Below are 20,473 nucleotides of genomic sequence, written 5' to 3' on the forward strand. Positions count from 1 at the left end.
TCCAGACAATTTCATTCAGTGAGTGTGTGTCATGTGATTACTGAGGTTGCCTATTTTACAAGTAGGGGCTCCTTTTGTGAGCATGTGAAAAAGAGAGAGATTTAATATGTATATTGAATATATTTTTGCAGATGGAATTCTTAGTTAAATAGGCCCCTCTTCTTGGGCAAGTAGACTTGAGTAACCAATATTAGATCTTAGCCATCCAGGTAGGAAAGTTTAGTATGTGGATTTTCCATAAGGTTTGATTAAGGCTATGCTACTTACTCAAGGAGTACATTTATGGCTATCCATCCAGTTGTGATGTTGCTGAACTACATTGTTTGATAATGAGATGAGCTTTTTACAGAAGTAGAAGTTTTTGTGTCAAGAACCTGTCCATACAAAGTGGCTTGTTCATATTACAGTGAAGGCTGTGGTCTTTGTGGTGAGCGTTTTAAATATAACTAGTATTTCTGAGGTGCAGGAAGTCTCTTAAGGCAGGATCTTTCTTAGCCTGGAAAGCAAGCCAGTGATGACATTTATAGGGGCCAGTGAGAGAGACAAAGGAAAGCAAAAAGCTTTTTAGTCTGTTTGCATAACTAAGTGAACTTAGTCCTTTGACCTTTTTTGTTAGAAATGGTTGTAGTCTTTCTTTTGGCAGAGTGTTTTGCTGAGTCACATGCCAAAAGGGGCGTTGCACTCAATAATGGCTCTTACAAAGGAAGACTACAGGGATGTTATGACCTCCCTGTCCCTGGATGAGATACCCTTACTAATGAGGTGGGCCATGTAAAAAGCTTTCCATACAGCAAAGACAACATGGTGGTCAAAAGTCAGGTTTCTATCAACCTGGGTACCCAAGCACCTCACGACTGATTGTGTGCTTACAACATTGTTATTAATGTGATAATTTGTGGAGACATCACTCTCCCCAAAGGGGATGATGATGCATTTTGTGGCATTTAGCTTGAGGCCATGTTTCTGGCAACAGTCATTTGTTTGGGTGAGACCCTCTTGTAGCATATTCAGAATTGTTGTATTAAGTCAGTAAAGTGAATTCTTTACTTTATTGCAAATTTGTTGGCTTATTTTTGTGGAGTATAGTATTGTAGGACTGCTAATGCTGACATTTTACATAGTTGGACTGCTGGAGTGGTTTTCCCAGTGAGAAATGCTAGTGCTGTAGTGAATATCTGTTTATTTGTAAAAAAAAAAAAAAAAAAAATATATATATATATATATATATATATATTAACTAAGATGTTAGAGTTAACTGTTAGACTGGAGAATTAGAATTAGAGTGACAATTAGAAATTTTCAGGCAAATATTAAGCATTTATTACATTTATTTATTGTTTGAATGCACCAACAGTATAGCCAGGAGGTTGACTTTGGTCGCTTGCGGCAGCGAAAGAGTTAACTATATGATATATTTTATATGTGGCCCCAAGACAATTTCTGTTCATCAATGCAGCCCCAGCAAGCCAAAGGGTTGGACACCCCTGCTCTACAATGTTAGAGTAGAAGAGACCATTTTTTGTTTTGCTTGTTTGTTTTTTGCCCTCACTCCTCAAAACTGATATTATGTTTTTCTTCTTTCTTTATTGTTTTGCTCAACACAGAGTTGAGGGAGACAACAGACCAGGTACTGCACAAGGCACCAAATAACCAAGTTATGATTCTACAGACAGGGACTTAAATTTAGAGGTCTCCTGTAAAGTATCCAAAGCAAAAAAATACCAAACCTGCTACATATTCTACATATACACTGCATTAGTTGTTGGGAAGTAAGTACCACTTAGGTTTATGAACTATGCCTGAAGTTCTCTGCATTTAAGTCAATTTCAAACTACGAAACTAAGACATGCTTTTATGATCTCACATCAGGATATCTCTGACTCGGGGATGCAAATGAGGTTCAAAGATTCTCTAATGAGAAGCTATCAGATTAAAGGGCAACCCTATCCAGAAAATGAAAACAAATACATATATATATATATGTATACGTTTTCCACTAAATCTCAGTTCTTTGTCATACTTTTACATCTGCATCACTGTGACTAAGTATTATTATTTTGTAATTTGTTCTGTCCCAAAATATAGTTTGACTGGAACCGCTACGCTGATGAGAGGTGGAGTTTCTTTCTAAAATGTACCCACTGTCTCCTTCATATTAAACAGTAAAGTCCCTACTGTTATATCTCTCAGTTGACTTACAACTGCTGTAGTCCGAATTTCTGTTTTTGGCACCCCCCCAGCTCTACTATTGTCACTAAATTGGCCCATTTGTTCCAGGGATGCTGGACTCAGGCTCTGTGGCTCATTTGTTCCCACCTGGGAATCCCGATTGGACCTTCCATTCTCCAGTGAGATGTGGGTGTTCGGAAGCAGGATGGCTTTCTAGTCCTAGGATACCTCAGTGGAAGTACTCCAGTCCCACAGCAGCTCCTTCGAGCCTAAGACAGTTGTCATGAGAGGTGAAGCATGTGTTCATATGCTGAATTCCTCTCTGCTTTACTGGGGCTAAGCACCATGATACCATGGACTCGGGTGGCTCAATCTTTACTGAGTAAAACCTAGTGTCACTGTCACCCGCATGGTGAGCCAGAATCACCCCCCCCCCCCTATTCTCAAGGATGAGCAAGCCTGTAATGGCCTGTCATTCCTATCCACCTTGGTCTGCTGTTAAAGGCACCAAAGCTGCTACTTTACCTGAGGTCACCTGAGGCGTAATCAGGGCTTTATTTTTTTATACCACACAGCCTGCTTTAATTTATTTTGTGTGTGTGTGTGTGTGTGTGTGTGTGTGTGTGTGTGTGTGTGTGTGTGTGTGTGTGTGTGTGTGTCTGTCAAGACTGTCAGCATGTATTTTCCTATAAGCCCCAGAGTGTTTATTAGCAGCAATCTACTAAACAGGTATCAGTTTTAAATGTTCTTTTAGAAGGATTTGCTTTTGTTAAAAACTCTGTTATCTCTATTGTATGTTTGTGTCTGAAAGCAGTAACTTAGTTTTTCTGAAGGCTGTAAATGTCAGATGCAACTTCTCCCACTTCCTCCCTTATTCACTCACTCAATTAAGTAAAAGGACATAATACAGAACTTTACAAGATTGACAGAATTATATGCACAGACACTACAAACTCAGAAGCAGGCAGGAGGCTGAAGGAAACACACATGTATAATATTCCCTTTATATGTGTTAATCTTGGACTGGATTAAACAGAATAAAATCAGCTTGCAATGAGAAAGAATAATAATAAGAATGAACTATTGCAATAGAACATCCATACCAATAGATGTTATAACACAGATGAAGTTCAATTACTGATTGCTTCTGAAATAAGTCAGTATGGTAGCAGCATCTGTGAGCAGCAGTTATGTTCTCAGTGCACCTCATTCATTATGGCACATTTTCAGTGATGAACATTGCTCTTCTTTGTCTGGTATATTTCACATTTGCAAGGGGCATGGCAAGCTGTTTATCCACAATCCACTGGATTTATAGCAGTTAAATCTTCAGGGATTCTCGTGAAGAATTTCTCCATGAACTGCTCTGTACAACAATTTTTTTTCTCATAAAACCATTATTGTTGGCAAAATAAGAGAAATCAAAGTAAAAAGTCAGCAAGACATACAGGACTAATGCTTTTGCCAATTTACATTGTCTAATGCTAAATCAGTGTTAATTTATATTAAAAAAAATACCAACCTCTTAGTCAATTTTTGGTTTCCTTCCTCAGTTACATTGTATTACTGAGTGCAAATAACCTAGAGAAGTAATTGCATCTACTACCATCAACAAGATAATGATGTGAGTGCTACTGTGCAAATTAAAAAATAATGCTTCAAACATTTTTTTTCTTTTGCATTATTACTTTTCTCCAACAAGAAACAAATACTTACGAATTTACCTATTTGAATTGTAATTCAACAAGACAAAATTCAGTGTCTGCCTGGGCGCAAAGCGTAAGATGTAGAAGTCTGTGAATATGACAGAAACAGCATAATATAATCTTATAATGATTTCCAAACAGTATTCAGTACAAATAAACATATTTTACATTTTGAGACATCTGCCGACATCAGGTTTGAATCAACAGCTAAATGTCATTCAGAAATGTTTCAAGGAGGCACCAGAAACACCTAACTCATGGTCCCTTAATTAAAAGTGCTTCCTTTTACACGTTTCTTATATTTCATAACTAATCCAGTTTGCCAAAATGTGTATTTCCAGAAAGAGTCAGCCTCATATTCATTCTGGAACAATTTTAAGTTCAAGCGATTTTAACTTTTCTTTCTACAGTAATTCTAGAAGTCACCATCCTAGCTTCAAGTTAGCTTAAGTAATTTATTTTATAATTAAATATGCTTTAAAGATAGCCACATGTATGGTTTAAGGGGTTGTTTTTCGTGTTTAGAAAATAATGATTAGTGTCTTGTTGAACAATAGTCAAAGCAAAGTAACCCATATTATTTCAACTAAAATATTGCAGTATAACATGCATACCAATGTATGTTATAACAGATGAAATTCAAAAAAGTTATCACATTTCCCCAAAGAAGAATGTAATTTACTGATGCCTTGAAATGAACTATAAACTATTGTCATGCATTCATAATGAATTTCATCACTTTATTTCTTCATTATACTTAATTCCACAACTGCATTTTTAATGTTCTATTGTGTATTCACTGAATTATGGCAAATACATCAAGAACAAAAACAGTAACAGAACAAATAAGGACAAGAGATAAACATACAGACTGAAAGGGTTTAGTCATGTGAAGAATTAGATTATACAAATATGCAGAGTCAGATGGGAAGCAATCTCCTGTTGTCTAGGAAGGAGCTGAGGAGTAAAGGCTAAAACAAGGGAAGTGGTACTGCATGATGGTCTTGACTTTAAACTTGGAAAGAGAGATTCCACAAGAAAGTGATTAATAACTTGAACACATGAAACATCTCACACTTGGAATGAAACATACCTCACAGCTCTGGCGATATCATATACAATGAACTGTCCTTCCTCAAGATTTGATGTTATCCTAATGCAAAGTATTCAAAAGACTCCTTGTGGACCCTAATAATGACATGTTCTGTACCATTTCTGAACCATATGTCACAGTATTTATGAAATAAGAGTGAATAAATTGATTTTTTAAATTTATTTTTACTTTGTTGGACAGTTCCACTAGGCCAATGACCTTTTTTCAGGAGGTACCAGAGGATATATTTGAACTTACTATGGGTATTGGCCCAATTTTTTCAGAAAGTGCCATGGGATCTTTTACATCTACCCTTATGACTTGAGCTACAACCAACTCAGTACATGAGGTCTCGGCTTTACATCTCTTGCAAGGACTAACTCACTTTGAAGTGCAGCACCTCCTTATGCTGCACTGCCGTGTCAATACTGGAAAACGAATCCAACTATCTGGTGTGGGAATAGAACCAGCAGTCTTCTGCACCAAAGGTTAGTGCACTACCTGTTGAGCTAGTGAAACTAAGAACTGCTTTCACAAACCCCAAAGATGTAAAAAGGGAACACTTCAGGTACAGCTGCATTAGATATGATTGTTATTAAGGTTATAAAGCAGGGAGGGGGTATTTCCCCAACCAGGGAGGTATGGTGCCTAATGAAGGATTTAGGATTTATTATTCTGGTTACACTGGCCTTCATGCACTTATAGCACTCTGATAACTAAAATAAAATATTTTTCTTAAGATACTTAACTCTAAAATGTCATTACAGTTGTTGTGGGATCTCCTATGTGTGTGATCTTCAGATGAGACATTAAGCTCAGGTTCCATGTGCTTGAGCTGGTGGTAACTCAGGTGGATATGAGAGATATATTTCATCAACTGAAAAAAGTAGGGGATGTTCCCCAATGCCCTGGCCAAATTTCCCTAAGTAGTATAAACACCACCTGAAGTCTCCCCTGAAAAGAGGCGAGCAGCCTACCCGGACCAACCCAGTCAAGAAACGATAAGTAAATAAAAGCCCAGGATAACAAGCCAGGGTTTTACTCTGGCCTCAAATACAGGACCTTCAAGTCACTAAAAAGCACACATAAACATGGTCCCTGAGAGTTTAATTTCCGAGTTAATAACCAGAACATATAAAGAACACAGACAAGCAATTGGGATTTAATTACACGACATATAATCATCTCTGTCAGTGGCCACCAACAACTCAGCTGCCACTTCATACTGCCACATATCACGAAACACTTGTGCAGACGTACCACAAGCAAACTATGAAATATCTGGTACAGGGAAACCTACTTTCTCCCACTCAGCACGGTTTCTGCCCAAAACACAGTCCTTCACAAACACTATTTCCCAGGCTCGTGATAACAACAAAATTGTGTCCTGTATATTTCTAGACCTTTCAAAAGCTTTTGACACCATCTCACATCCTCTACTTCTGGCTAAACTCTAATTTAAACTTCTCGCCTACTACTGTCACTTGGTTTTCTAGCCATCACATTGATCGACTACAGTCAGTGAAATGGCTCTCTACACTCTCCACCACCCTCCCTGTAAAAATGGGCATACCCCAAGGATCTATCTTGGCTCCATTACTGTTTAATATTTTTACCAATCTACTCTACACTTCTTGTGCCCAGTCATCTCTTGTACAATATGCAGATGATTCTACTGTGATCACTATCTCTGACTCTCCCTCTAGTTTCATCTCCACTACTCAGGCTGCCTTTACATCAGTGGAAACTTGGCTCATTAACAACCAACTAATCCTGAATCCTAAAAAAACAAACTCTTACTCCTTCCAAAAACTCTTAACCATCTTAAATCTTCTTTCACTATTCTGTCTGTCAACAACACCCCAGTAGTACCAGAAACTAGCACCAAACTCTTAGGCATCACTATAGACAAGCAACTTAAATTTGACTTGCACATTAATAAGTGTGTCAAGAAGACCATCAGAAGCTAGGCCTTCTATACAGAAATAGAAAATTTCTTACTCCCACTGCTAAAGTAACCCTCTCTCATGCTTACCTCCTACCCGGTCTATTATATGGTTCTCAAATACTCACTAACCTTAACGTCAATCTCCTAGCAAAACTAAACTCAACCTATAACAAAATAGCCAAATTCTCTTCCCAACATACTTATAAAACCCATCACCATGTCTCACTCAAACACTTAAACTGGCTGGAACTACCTAACCTGCTTCTTCTCTCCCAGCTTCAGATTATACTCTCTATACTATACCAACCCTCCTTTTGCCCTAACATATCTTCTTTCATATCCCACTATTCACCAACAAGATTAATCCACAGCTCAGACCAAGACCTACTACTTATCTATAAACCTAGGACTAAGAATGGATGCAATCTATATGGCTACCATCCTACCATTGCTTGGAACAAGCTGCCACTTCAAATTAGACTACTAAAACATCCAAAACAATTCAAAGCACTGCTAAACAACACTTACAACTCACAGGTCCTGCCTCTGTAATCTCCCACCTTAAAACTGCCCCCCCCTCTCCATTCCTTACACATCTCTCTAATTGACCTCTAATTTTAACTCTTATCCCCTACAATCTTACATCCTTTTTACTACTTCTCCCTAACATGCTCTGTCAACCTCTCTCCTTCAGACCTTTTTCCCCCAAGTCCCAGCCTAACCTTACCTTATATCCCTACCAATCTGTTACCTGAAATTAATAAATGCACATATTGTATCAACACTTAGACTACTGAAAGATTGTCCCATCTACATGCCTGATTTTAATGATGACAGTTATTATTTATTTATTTTTTGCTAGATACTAATGTTATTAATAATTGCCAAATAATTGACTCTGTTGCAGAAGTACCACAAGTATGTCACTGTCACACTAATCAGAAAAACTGTTAAATAAGCTGAACACAGCAAAAAAATGCCAATGTGTGAAACTTGGTGAAACACAAATGAGTGACTAGTCAGAGTTTGAAAAGAAACTATTGCAACAAAACTGATAATGATTAACTGATCTGTGGAAAGTGTGGTTCCTAAATGGAATGTCTTGCAGAAAGAAATTAGGGAAGGGTTACCAATGGAGGTTTTTGAATGCAGTTTGGATAAATTTATACGAAAGAGTTTACCAGATTTGGCAGGTCTGACTTTTTTGACTGAATAATGTTCCTTCCCAGTATTCTGCATACATGTATATAAGTATACATATATGCAGAATATATGTATACTTCTATACATGCATGCAGAATACCGGGAAGGAACACTTGTATGGAAGTATTTTAGTTCTTAAAAATGATCCCTACAACATCACATAAAATGAAGTATCACTTACACATGTCTCCCCTTGTGTGGTATTTTGCACTAATTAACTTCCTCAGGGCATACTGTGTCCAATTTGTATGAAATTACATGATATTTTCTTTAGAATTTTGTCGACTTGGCTGCCACGTAATAATGACCATCGCATTTAAAACTTTTGACTCTGGAAAGACTTACATTACAAAGTGTCTGTAAGCTCTGTGTTTTCCCTCACTGAGACTGGCTGTAAGCCTACCTTGAGCTGGCCAAGGCCTCTGATGCCATTCCCCACTCAGGAATCATAGAAAAACTCACTAAGCTAGGCATCAGCCCCTATATTACTAGGTGGGTAGCAAACTGGCTCACAGATAGAACCCACAGTGTGAAAGTAGCTGACACCAAGTCAGACTGTCGACCAGTCACGAGTGGAGTCCCACAGGGTTCGGTCCTGGGTCCTCTCCTGTTTGGTATCTAATTCTCTGAAGTCCAGGCCAACATGAAAGGACTCTGGCTGACAAAGTTTGCAGACGACTGCATGCTGGGAGCCATTATTAACTCCCCAAGTGATGCAGACAACCTACAGAAAGGCCTCACTGAGACCAATGACTGGTGTCGAAACCATGGCCTTAAGCTTAATGCCAAAAAATGTGTTGTCATCCCCTTTGGGAAAACCTCAGTGCCCAATAATTACCACATTGATGGGAGTCCACTGAACACTGAAGGTGTTACACAAGATCTGGGGGCACAGGTTGACAGCAACCTCTCCTTCAATCACCACATTGCCACTGTGGTCAGAATGTCCTTCTATGTGGTACATCTCATTACCAAGGGTTTTGCATCCAGGAAGAAAGAGGTCATCATCTCTCTCTACTCTTACCTCAATAGGCCAGCCATCGAGTATAATGCCCCATTTGGCATGTACCTCACTAGACACCTGCAACAACTGGAAAGGCCACAAAAGTACCTCACAAAGAGGATCCTAGGCCTTAAACACATGTCCCACATGGACACACTCACAAAACTCCAGCTATTCTCCATCTCATATCATCTACTAAGAGGCGATCTCTGCTTGACTTACAAAGCCATGTCTGACCCAACTCTGTTAAAAATGCTACATCTAAAGAGATCCCAATCCTCCACACCACACTCTCCAGAGACCTCAACCTCATTACCACAATCAATAGAACATGCTGAAGGGACAAGTTCATAACCCAGAGACTGCCCATGCTCTGGAATAGACTTCCCATACATGTCAAGCACAGCACCTCACTGTCCCTCTTCAAGAGAAATCTTGATGAGTGGACAGGAATTAGAAAGTTCCCCCTGGGGATCACTCCAGTGGTTCTACCTGATAGAAGCACTGGGAACCAACGTCGGATGGCACAATGCCAGGGCACTTCTATGGGCTAGGCTTGTAAAGGTTCCAGGGTCATTAGCCTAGTACACACCTATGAAACTTGCACTGCTAGTGTGTTCTCTGTGGCTTTAAACTGTGCCTCAGTGACTGCACAGATTTTGGCATTCCGTACGATGATGACAGCTTGGAGGCAGTGAAGTTTCTTGTTTAGAGTCCTAGCATTGATCAGGAACACCTTTAGATTTTCTTGGTTTTTATTTACTATGATGGAAGCACTTTCAGTATGGAATTGCCTAAAAAAGGCAGTATGGGGGAGGACAATGTTTTAGCTATTATAAGCAGCGTGGTTTGTTGACCATCTCCTTCCATGTTGACAAATACTGCACCCTCTTAGAATGACACCAGAAACTAAGCCAAGTCAGTAATCTTCTGTTACTATTAAGGCATCATCCTTGGAGAAGGTAAAATGCTGCTCAATGCTAGGCTAATACCAGCCTGGGACACATATTCTGAGAGCTCCATGATCTCACTTCATATAGTCTAGGGAAGCATGTCTCAGGTCATTTACAACCACGTGGATTATACTGATACCTGTGGTCCAATGACCTGAGTGCATGCATAATGTGGTGGATCCTGGCCCCTAATAAGCAACTGGCTGTGACCTTCTCCTTACTCTTCCAGGTGAGAGGGACATCAGTGTGTCCTACAATGGAATCAAACCTATGAACTAGTGCTGGTCTCACCACAGATTCACGCTGCTGGGATAAAGTGCCCCTTTACTTCTTCTATCACTAGAAGCAAAGCAGGAGCACCACTCCCAAGATGAAAAGCAGGCCACAGACTCTTTTGTGATCAACAGTCTTGTTCCAGGTGATGCAGGGGTCTGTAGGCTTGCTGTAGCCTCTTCCTGCTAGATGCCATGAATAGCAACCAGACTAATCAAGAAGGTCTCACACAGACACTCACTGCCCAATCAGAGAGAGTCAAGAATCAATGCACTCTACTCCTTCTCTCAGTCACCAGGAGAAAAATATAAGCACATATTCCAAGCTGGCACCTATGAACAGTTATCAGGCTTTCTGGTGATCAGCAGTCTCCAGAAAATAATGTTCCTATTCTCTTTCTCTCACCAGGAGCAAAACAGAAACACTAATCCCAATGTGACTATTGAGAGGAAGAATGTGGGCATTACATTAATTGGTGTTCTTGGATCCGATGCTGCAAATTTTAAAGATAAGATGGAAAAATTGTTTAATATCCTAACAGCTGCATTGTGCACTAAGCAGTTAGATATGAAAGAGGGAGTCACTCAAGCTTTAGCAATCTAAGGGGAGGGCCACTGATTTTAAAAGAACAAGATATATTGGATGGGGTGGGCACTTAGTATTCTGGCTCTATGGAACACAGTTGGATGGCCAATAAGTTTAAATAGCTGAAAGGGAGTGACTTCACAAAATGATAATTTTATGCTTACTGACAACAGCCTATGAAAGAGGACAGGGAAGGAAATGTGTGGTCAAATTAACATAAGGAGCAGGCAACTAGACAGACAGTTGAGTTTAAAAACACTGCAGCAACAGGGTAGTAGGAAGAGGAAATGTTTAATTTCTGTGTGACTCACAACAGACACAGCTTTAGTCTCTTTCTTAATTTAAATATGCAGTTGAAAGCAGAATACAATTAAAACATGGTATAATAAAAATATTTATAGGTTCATGGATTAGTACTAGACTAACTACCCTTGTGGGTCATTTTAAGCCTAGCCAATTACCCCATGTAAAAATCAAACCTTGCACCTTGTGTTTATAAGGTAAGCACCCTAACCATTATACTAACCTACCACAATATCCAAAACAGAAGAAGGTAATGAAGCAATACAAATTACAAGAAAGCAATATAAGAAAAGCAAACTAAGTTTCCCTCAGGGCAGTCTATGGCAGGGTCTGAGTGAGCTTTTCCAGTACTGTTCATTGCTATTGTACAAGCCATATATTATCATATCCAAAAGTAATAACTTTCAATTTTTTTTTAAATGTTTCCTATACCATTTGAATTCTACTACATTCCAACAAAATATGATCCATTACTTTTCAGTATTACAAATTTTGCATACGTTCCTTTATTTGTTTATATTTCATTAAACATTTTAAAGAGAATTTACCTCCATAGGAAATCCACTTATTTCTTTTTCATCCTTAAATATTTCCCTTCTGTTTTTAGTTGCTTTTTAATTTATTCATTTTAATGTTTACATGTTTTCCATGTTTGTTCATATCAAATTTCCTACAGCTCACACTATATAATATAAAATCCTACTGTTTCTTGAGATTCATTCACTTCATCATAATTAAACTTTTCTTTTATTTATTTGCATTTGTTTTTATGGGACTCAATCTCGATCCCATAATGAAAGAAAACAATTATAACAGCTCTTTTTCTAGTGTCATCTGAAAGACATATACTCCTCCTATATATCCCTCTTCCCCAGTAAGTAATAATGACCGAGGTCAACCTTTTTTCTATACAATAAGTTATATGTCTTCCACATATTAACTGTAGTCTTAATTTTTTCTAATAACTTCCTCCATTTTTCACAGATTTTTTTTCCAAACTTGAAGCCCGTCTAACTTGTAAGTAAACAATTGCAGTATTAACCATGACACCAAAACCTTTACCCTCTTTATTCAGTTTTAATCCCTCTGTGCTCAACATACTTTCCATCTCCTTCATAGCTTTTCTTCCCTTCCCTTTATTATTAGCTACAACTATTGTATCACCAGCATATGCCATGTACATACACATTTTTATACAATCTTTAATTTTACTTGTACCTTCTTACTTTTCTGAAAATCTGAATTCATTACCATTGCAAACACTGAACATGGGACAATCTTATTTAACTCTTCTTTTAATCTGTATTTATTTACCAAACCATCTAGTGAGTAACATCAGTTTGAACATAGTTGAATAAAAATTTTTTACTATTTGTAATAAATTATCTTTCAGTCCACTTTCTTTTAGATTATTCCACATACTTTCATAACTTATACTATCGCAATCTTTTTCCACATCGCATATCATTTTACATCCATTTTCCAGTAACATGCTGTCTATAATTTCTTTTGCCAGCAACATACAATTTTTGGCATTCCTACCTTCCATGCCATGAATTCCTTCATCTAAAATAAGACATAAACATTACCTGTACATTTCTGCAAAATGATCATAAATACTTTATAATCAGTATTATTTATTTATTTATTTACATTTGTTGACCGGGCTAGTCTAGCTGGATACATATCCCTTTTCAGTAGAGGCCCGAGGAGAAAAGCTCCAACATAAGTAAATTAATACATTCAAAATATTATAAAAAAGATTAGTTTTACATTACAAAATAAGACATGAAAAAAATAAATTGTGAATAATGTAACGTTTCATTAGAGTAGAAGTAAAAAAATTAAACAAGTCTTAATGCTTTAGTAGGGTTCATGTGAAGTCAATCAAAACTAAAACAATTTAACATTAGGAAACGTGTTATAGTGTTGTTCATAAGATATGGGAGGGTAATTGATTAAGGAAGCAGAAAAGTAAGAACCAGGGGAGGGGAGAGATGAAAAGTAGATTCAATCAGGCTTTGAGCAGGGGCAAAGCCAATGTATTTTAAGGTGGTCTCTAAGGTGTTTTTAAAGATTACAGAGGATGAGAGTGAGGTGAGTGTATTTGGAAGTTTGTTCCAGATTCTACCCACAACATTGGAGAAGAGGGAATCGCCTGCTTTGTTATTAGAAGGGTTGCAGGCAATAAGAAGTTTATTAGCTGAGCGTAGTGTTGAAAGATTTTTATAAGGGAGATCAGATTAGTAAGGATGGGAGTATTAGAAGGATGGTGCAGGATTTTTTGTGCAATCACAAGTTGATTGTATTGTAGTTGCTTTTGTAGTTCTAACCATCTGAGTTGTTTAAGGTTAAGGCAGTGATGAGTTCTGTATGGAGAGCCAGTGGCAAATCTGGTTATGTTATTGTAGCTAGTTTCAAGTTTGGTGAGATTATGCTTAGATAGATTGGTGTAAATGGCAGAAGCATAGAAAAGGGTGGAAGTAAGGTGAGTCTGGGCTATGGATTTCTTAGCTAGAGGTGTAAGGAAGGGTTTTATTCTATACAGGGAGCCTAATTTTTAATAACAGTATTTATAATATTATTAACATGGGCATCGAAGGTGAGGTTATGGTCAATAGTTAGTCCAAGTAGTTGGGCAGTAGAATCGGGGGAAATGCAGGTTCCATTGTCAGAGGTAATAGTGAAGTGGAACTGAGGAGATTTTATAGTGGGAGTAAAGAGTAGTAGCTTAGTTTTCTTAGGGTTAAGAAGAAGGCAGCGTTGTGTGAACCAGTTTTCAACTGTGTTAAATACATTTTGTGTAAGGGTGTGGAGAGAGGAAGAAGACTTGGCAGTACAGATAAGAGTAGAGTCATCAGCGTATTGTATACAGGTGGATTGTGGAAAAACAGTATGGAGATCATTAATAAAGATGGAGAAAAGAAGAGGGCCTAGGATAGAACCTTGAGGAACTCCAGTGCTTACTGGGAGGTATGTGGATAGATTATTATCCCAGAGTACTGCTTGTTGTCTGTTTTCCAGATAAGATTTGAACCAAAGGATTGCTTGTGGGTCAAGAGATTGGGCTTTAGCACATTGATAAGTAGGTTATGATTGACCATATCAAAGGCTTTGGAAAGGTCAATAAATAGGGCAGCTGAGAGACAGTTATTGTTACGATTCCTATTTATGCAATCAGTAAAAGTTAAAAGGGCAGAAGTAGTGCTATGAAAGGGCCTAAATCCATGTTGGCAGTTAGCAAGCAGGTTGTTTTGGAGAAGGTGCTGGAGTAGCTGATGGTGAATACATTTTTCCATAATTTTGGCTAGTGGGGAGAGTAGAGCAATAGGACGGTAGTTGGAGATTTCAGTAGATTTACCACCTTTGTGCAGAGGGATTATATGTGAGAATTTCCAAATAGAGGGGATGTAGGCTTCAGAGATGGATCTGTTTATCAGGATAGAAACAGGGTATGCTATGGCTTTGGCTCCAATTTGAAGGTATTCTGCTGGGAGGCAATCAGCAGAGGGAGTGCAGGGTTTGAGTTTTTGAAGGAGTTTGCAGATAAAGGAGATGGGAACAGGTTGCAGATGAAGGGAGGGAAAGGGACAATTTGTGTGTTGTGTAGGAGTGGGGGACATGGGAACTAGAGTTTGAGTTAATGTTTGAATAGTTTCAATGAAGTAATTGTTAAAGGCATTAGCTATTTGCAGAGGATTACTACTTGGAATAGAGCAGGGGGAAGGAGTTGTGGCATGTCCTGGTTTGAGAAGTTTATTAATGCCAGACCAGAATTTTTTAGGATTATTGGAGTGTGAATGTTGCAGGTGGGAGTAGTAGTTTTTTTTGTCTGAGATTATATCCTTTTTGACAGCATTTCTTAGTTGCTTAAAGTATAGATGATCAACAGAGCTTTTAGAGGTTCTCCATCTTGCCCATATTTTATTTCAAGAAACATTTTTCTTTGGTCTGTTTTGTGAGCCATGGGGCTATTTTTGTCCTGATTCTAGAGGAGCGGAAAGGGCGTGGTTATTTAGAATATGAAGGAAAGTAGAATTGAAGTAAGAGATTGCTTCATCTAGATTAAGTAGTTTCAGAGATGACCAGTTACATGCATTTAGTTCATTAATAAAGTTCTCAGCATGGAAATGTTTTTAGAACGATAGGTGACAAAATTGTCCTTTTGGGCTATATTTCTTTTGTTTAGTGATAAAGGTTAGCATGTGATCACTAATGTCATCTGGGAGAGATCCTACCTTATAGGTATCTGGGTGACTATTTATAAGGATCCAGTCAAGAGTAGATTCTTTGCTATTTGGTTTGTGGATTCTAGTGGGGAAGTTTATTATTTGATTGAAACCAAATAGATTAATATGGGTGTTAGGGGTGGGGGAATTACATAAGGTCCAGTCTATATTAAAATCGCCTAGGACAATTGTTTCTTGTGGTAATTGGGTAGAAAGGCTATTGACAATGTTTTCTAGGGTGCTAATATTACTTCCTGGAGGGATGTAAGAGCAGACAATATAGATTGCTTTAGAGCTATTCAATTGGAGTTTGATAGTAAGGGTCTCAGCATTGGTATTTGAGGGAAGTGATACATCATATAGTGAAACCAGAAGATCAGATTTGAACAAGATAGCTACACCGCCACCTTTTTTTGATGTACGGTCATATCTTAGTATATTATATCCAGGAGGGGTTATTTCTAGGTCATGAGTGGAAGGTTTTAGCCAAGTTTCAGTAAGGCAAAGGATATCAAATGGATAAACCTGAAGGAGAGCATGCAGTTGACTAACTTTGTTGTTAATGCTACGAATGTTAAGATGTGCTATACTGAGAGAGTTCTGAATTATGAAAGAAGAGGTAGCATTATTAAATGATGGATTCTGTAGATTGGTATTTGGTAAGGGTGGACCAGGATTGGGATGAATATCTCCACCTGTTAAAATGTTTATGGTTTGAATGGATGAAATATTTAAGTATTTATAGTACTTGGGTGGGGATAGCTTATTGGGGAGGTAAGAAACATGGGTGTTCCTATGGAACTTGGGAAGCAAATAGGCTTAGGTAGAGGTAATGTTACTATGAGAAAGGCTGAGGGGATCTGTGATGGGGAGTGTTTGTAGATAGGTCACATTGAGCTTTAGAGTGTAGTGTTCGTATGCAGTGAGAGAGTGGGTTAAGGATAGAAGGAGAAATAAGGAAGAGGAGACAAGACAGTTTTTCAGGGAAGGTTTGAGAGAATGGGCCATTAGGGGAGTGGAATATAGAGGTTATATACAGGAGATAGGAAGCTGAAAATGTGGATCAAATGTAGGGAAAGATATAGGTTAAGAGTTTAGAAAGATAGTCAGAAAAAGGGAGAGGGAAATATAAGATGAATAAATAGGTGTAAAATAAGTGATTATAGATACTGATTATGTGTAGAAGTAGGTAAGGAGTAAGCTAAGGAGTGAAGTCAAGAGGTATAGTTCTAGTAAAAGAGGTGGAGTAGAGAAGAGCAAGAAGGGGAGGAGTTGAGAATTATATGTTGAGAGTGATTGGGTAGGTAGGAAAGTGGATGTAACTTGCTAGGTATAAGTGTAACAGCACTGGGGGTGTGTGGGAATTGGGGGTAGGGTAGGGGAGCAGAGTGAGCCCGTAGGGCGAACGGAGCGGGAAACAGCAAGTAGAGAGGGAAACAATCAGTGAGCAGAGCTGCCCAGTTAGAGAAGGTAAGCAGGTGAGTAGCGTCCAGTTGAGCAGGTAAAGGTCAAGACAAAGGCAAAGAAGATGAAAAATATATACCTTACTAGTCTGCTAAGGGTAGAAGGTGAGAGGAGTGCAGGTTAGGGGGAGAGAGTGGGAGTTTGGGGAATAGTTGGGGAACAGGGCAAGGGAGGATAAAATAGGAAAGAGTAGTGTAAAGAGCTAAGCTAGTACGAAAGGAAGGAGGGTAAGGATTAGGCCAGGGTAGATTGACACCTAGAGTTCAAAGGTGGTATTACAACAGGTGTCTAAGGGCAGAAAAAATAACTCTAGTTGGGAAGGGTAAGGTAGGCAGTATGGGAAGGAAGACCTTAGAAAAATACTGGTCTTAGAGAGGAGTCTGGCTGCTAGTATTCCTGACACAGAGGCCAAACAAATAAGTTAGTACATTTATAAAAAAAAAAAAAAAAAAAAAAAAAAAAACAGAGCTGAGAATAGCTATCAGCAAGGTCAAGTGGTAAGACGTACTTTGTAAAATGCTGCTAAAGCAGTAGTAAAGTATTGGGACAGCACAAAAAGTAGATCCAAATTGGCAAAGCTTGAAGTAGATGAGGGTATCCTTAATAGCCAGGGAGTTCCTCAGTTCAGGGTAGTGGATAGAGAGCTAGGAGGGTAGGAAGGTAAGGAGAGAGGGTGTTAATAAAATGAGGCAAATAACAAGTAGCTCTAGTATGCAAAAAAAAGTAGATATGTCAACTGTTTAGGATTAGGAAAAGTACTACCAAACAACTAATATAATCATTAGACTAATAGTAATATTCAACTGTGAACATAAAAAACACTTGCACTACTAAGGCTAAGTTAAAAGCATTTAGACTGTCAGTAAAACAATCTCTAACATTGAAATATCACATAGGTACAGGCCTAGAATAAAATAAAATAAGAAGCTTAACAGTGGATATCAGTATAAAGCAGTTTGCAGTGGGTAATATGTTCCAAAAGTTATAACAACAAACGTTAGCAATGGAGCCATTAACAGGTTACAAATGTCAAGAAAAAGAACAATCTCAAGCAGCAGGTTATGTAAGGTGAGATGCTAGGGCTAGGCAGGTTCCCAAAAGCTCATAGCAGCCACTTGGTATATTGATAATAAGTACCACAGAGGGTAGGCAAGATACCGCTTAATAGTAAAGATTCACACTCCAAAGAACTGCGCAACAACAGTCCACGTGGGAGATGCTAAGAACCAAGTAGATGCTAACGCTTTACAAAAACTCATAGTCCAGGACCTAAATTAGATTCAAATTGTTTCCTACACAGGTAGTACTAAGAACACATAGCCTTGTAAGACAACGAACAAAACAAGTGGTCACCAGCGTTTTTAAAGTCTCAGAGTCATTAAATTAATTGAAATGAATTGTTTCCTACACAGGATGTATTAAAAATGCATTCCTTATAGGACCATGAACAAAAACATGTGGTCGCTAGCGTTTTTAAAGCTTGGCGTCGCTAGTGTTTATAAAACCTCAATTTCCAGGACATTACATCAAACGTGATTGTATTCAACACAGGTTGTACTAGCTAGCGTTTTTAAAGCTTGGCGTCGCTAGTGTTTATAAAAACCTCAATTTCCAGGACATTACATCAAACGTGATTGTATTCAACATGATGAATGTGAATTATCTCCTGTTCTTTACATAGTCTTTGTCATCTATTATACAAAACTGTAATTATACCTTCACATATTCTTTTATCTTTGACACCATATTCTAACCAGTTACTCACTACTTCTGAGAACATTTCTTTCTTGTTCACTTTTTACAAAATCCATACTCAATTCCATCTGAACTTAGTGCACTCATTACATTAATGTCTCCTAAAATAACATGTAGTTCATTTCTATTTCTTTTACTAGACATTTCATTAGCTACTCTACTATCAAACCTTATACCTCTTCCAATATTTGGTAATTCTTTGTGTTCCAAAAGTCTGAAATAAATCCCTGTCACATCATTCAAATAATATTACAACTTTATTCTCTTATACTGTCTATTTCATCTCATTCAACAGTTGGTAAAAGTAACAACTTTCCATTTAAGAAACCCAAACACAAAAACAGTTGCCATCCTCCAATCAGTAACTTTCTTTCATCTACTGCTTTTTTTTAATTCATATATTTTTTAATTTCTCAAAAAAAAAGCATAAACTCATTTTCAGGCATTGTTGATATTCTAAACTGAATCTTTCAACATAACATTATTCGTGTAACAATATCTGTGTTCCAGGGTTTATAAAAGGAGTTTGAATTTTAGAACAACATAAATTTCTTATCCAGCACAAAAACTACTTCACAGAATGGCTCACTTTTAGGGTGAATAAACACCCTAGCATCTTCCACCTGGAAACCAAGTGAAATAATTTTGTCCCAAACAAAATATCAGAAGTTAGCCCATCTTAATCTTCAATCTATACTATAGGATACTGTCTACAATTATCATGAAGTCTTTCCACGGCTGACTAATCTTTAGTGGCCACAACAGCAGTCATATAAATTGTATTAATCTGAACCTCAGCTACATTGTTTTTATATTTTTTAGTTCTTTTCTGTGACTCCTGAAATGCAATTCACTGTCCCATCCTGTAGGCAATCTACTCCATTACTGCAGTCACTGACTGCTCCCAATTCTTGTGTACATACATCACTGGAACAACATTTATATACTACCTCTGGCCAAGAAAGCACAACTTCACTTGGTTCCACCTCATTTATTAATCTCTGCAGCTTGCATCATCAAAGTATCATGCAACACCATCAATAGTTGTAGCACTTCATTACCCACAAAATTTGTATCCACATGCAACACTTCTCCCTCAGCTTCAGGTAAGATTTATCCTAAACTCAATGTCTTCATCACTCTTCTCCAGTGTATGATTTCCTCTTTCTGGTGACAACCCTCTAGTTCTGACTTCCAAAAGTGTAAGGGGACATTCCCAGGTACCTTGTTTATGTTTCCCTTCGTCAGTATGAATACCACCTTGGGTATCCACTGAAAAGAGATTGTTGGCCTAGGGGGACTAACTCAGTGAACAAAGTATAAATACACTTTTGTTCCTAATCTAATAAACAGTTGGTCTTTTTTTTTTTTCTTAAAGTAAGGATTGTAAAAGCAATTATCAGGAAAGACTTATCATCTACAAATGTCTTCTTCAAAAAAAAATGGCAATTTAAAAGTATGACCTGCCTAACACCCCCCCCCCCCCCCGACCATCTCATTAATTTAAAATGTTCTCACTGTGCTAATGTGACAGCAATAGAGACACTTTTTCCTTTTTTGTTTAAGTTTTGACATATTTTCTGGACATTCCTCTTTTTCTTGTAGCTGCATGACTCAGATATTAGTATAAAAAAGGATATGCATGTATGTAAGTAGGTGAAACCTCTATATCCACAGTGCAAAAAACACTGAATCTGTGATTTTGCAGCAGACTGACTACTGAAGAAATAGTAATGCATTATTTGGCTCATCAAAGAATAGAGAATCAGGACTTTGCAGCGAACAGACT

The 20,473-nt window shown here is 37.9% G+C and overlaps 1 long non-coding RNA gene across 1 annotated transcript in view; it reads right to left on the reverse strand.

Annotated features, from left to right (window-relative positions):
• Positions 1-3,142: 3,142 nt before the first annotated feature.
• LOC122801718 overlaps positions 3,143-20,473 on the reverse strand; it is a 33,279-nt gene continuing 15,948 nt past the window's right edge. Inside the window, exon 2 of the long non-coding RNA XR_006364789.1 lies at positions 3,143-3,963. This is a non-coding gene — a long non-coding RNA (uncharacterized LOC122801718). The remainder of the gene's footprint in view (positions 3,964-20,473) is intronic.

The sequence above is a fragment of the Protopterus annectens genome, chromosome 5.part0, assembly GCF_019279795.1.
Source record: "Protopterus annectens isolate FY-2018-M chromosome 5.part0, PAN1.0, whole genome shotgun sequence".
Lineage (NCBI taxonomy): Eukaryota > Metazoa > Chordata > Ceratodontiformes > Protopteridae > Protopterus > Protopterus annectens.